Source organism: Otolemur garnettii, unplaced genomic scaffold, assembly GCF_000181295.1.
Source record: "Otolemur garnettii isolate 467f Iridium unplaced genomic scaffold, OtoGar3 scaffold00085, whole genome shotgun sequence".
NCBI classification, from domain to species: Eukaryota; Metazoa; Chordata; class Mammalia; order Primates; family Galagidae; genus Otolemur; species Otolemur garnettii.
The window spans coordinates 8,755,239-8,757,564 of NW_003852480.1; positions in this window are offsets into that span (position 1 = coordinate 8,755,239).

Sequence of the window (2,326 nt, forward strand, 5' to 3'; positions counted from 1 at the left end):
TTTTTTTTTTAGAGATGGGGTCTTGCTCTTGCTCAGGCTGGGCTTGAACCTGTGAGCTCCAGCAATCCACCCACCTCAGCCTCTCAGAGTGCCAGCGTGAGCCACTGAGCCCAGCCATTTTTTTTAATTATTTGGGATTCATTGAGGGTACAAAGACTTAGGTTACACTGATTGCCGATTGCATTTGTTAGGTAAAGTCCCTCTTGTAATTGTGTCCTGCCCCCAAGAGGTGTGCCATACAGTTTGACCCCCAACCCCCTCCCTCCTGTCCTTTCCCAGATCCTTCATTCCCCTACCCCCCACCTTGTATTAGATCATCTACTACCTTCAAATTAGAATTGAGTACATTAGAATCTTGCTTCTCCATTCTTGAGATGCTTTACTAACCCCCAGCTATTTTTTAGAGACAGGCTACCACTCTTGCTCAAGCTGGTCTTGAACCTGTGAACTCAAGCAATTTACTTTTCTCAGTATCCTTTAGCACTCCCAGAGCTCTAGGATTACAGGCGCAAGCCACTGCACCCAGCCTATTGGATATCTTTTTTTTTTCCTTGAGACAGAGTCTCACTCTATCACCTAGAGTAGAATGCCATGGCATCACAGCTCGCCACAACCTCAAACACTTTGGCTTAAGCAATTCTCTTGCCTCAATCTCCCAAGTAGCTGGGACTACGGGCGCCGGCCACAACATCCGGCTATTTTTCTGTTGCAGTTGTCATTGTCGCTTAGCTGGCTGGGGCCAGGTTTGAATCCTATGGCCGGCGCCATAACCACTGTGCACTGAGCCTCTATTGAAAATCTTAAATTCATTTCTAAATGGAAAATTACCTACCAATATAAAAAATAGTGTGCTCCTCAAATTTTTTTTAGAACAATGTGCGCTGGGCAATGCCTGTGGCTCAGTGAGTAGAGTGTTGGCCTCATATACCCAGGGTGGCAGTTTCAAACACAGCCCCAGCAAAACTGCAACAAAAAAATAGCCAGGCATTGTGGCGGGCACCTGTAGTCCCAGCTATTCTGGAGGCTGAGGCAAGAGAATCGCGTAAGCCCAAGAGCTGGAGGTTGCTGTGAACTGTGTGATGCCATGGCACTCGACCGAGGGCAACAGAATGAGACTCTTGTGGAAAGAAAGAGAGAGAGAAAGAAAGAAAGATAGATAGATGTGTGCTAAATCTTGATGAAATAAAGGAATTATTCACCTGTATGGATATTTTCAACTCATTTATATGAATTTCCCTTTAGCTATTTATATAGGAAAACCTTCAAAAATGTGAAATAGAGAAGCAGTATTCTTTGTGACATAATTTTTTTTTTAATTAACTCTCACAATACTGCTTTAGTAACAGACATAACAAGAATGTCAGGCATCATTTCCCCTCACCAGAGCATAATAAATTCTCCCATGTCCACGCCATTTGCTGAAAAGCAAAGAAAGAATGGAGGAGCTAAAAATAAAAAACAAAATACAGCTAACTATGAAGAAAGCTGGGGACAGAGGCCCAGCTGAGGGTTATGAGGAATCGTGTGGGAGCTGGAACTGCACATCAAGACTTTCTCACCACTCCCTGGGGCGACTTAAAATTATATGACTAGAGGACAAAGGACATTCCAGGCTTGACTCCCAAGACTGCCTGCTATTGAGTTATTACAGACTGATGACCGCAGTTTAGCTAGCTCTCTGCCTGACCTCCCAAACAAACAGCAATTTAATTTGTGGTTGGCAAATGTAACTGCTAGATGCCACTGGTTTTTGATGTAAGAATATGCCACATTCCAGATAATGTATTCTTTAATGTTCATTGGACTAATTTTATACAAATAAAGTGCTGTGGGTACATTTGGAGCACTGTGGTACTGGGTTTGAAAAAGAAGAGATTAGGCTCGGCGCTCATAGCTCAGTGGTTATGGCTTTGGCCACATGCACCAAGGGTGCGGGGGTTTGAACCCGGCCTGGACAGGCTGGGCAACAATGACAATTGCCAAAAAAAAAAAAATAGCTGGGCATTGTGACAAGCACCTGTAGTCCCAGCTACTTGGGAAACTGAAGCAAGAGAATTGCTGAAGCCCAAGAGTTGGAGATTGCTGTGAGGCAGTAGCACTCACAGGTGACATTGTGACACTTTCAAAAAAAAAAGGAGGCACTTGTGGCTTAAATGAATAGGGCACCAGCCCCATATGCCGGAGGTGGCAGGTTCAAATCCAGCCCCAGCCAAAAAAATAAGAAGAGATTAATAGCCATTCACAAATTAAAGGACCACTGCTATCATCAGCTGCTCCTGAAAGTTTTGTTTTGGGTTTTTAGTTGTTCTATACATTCCCTGAGTAG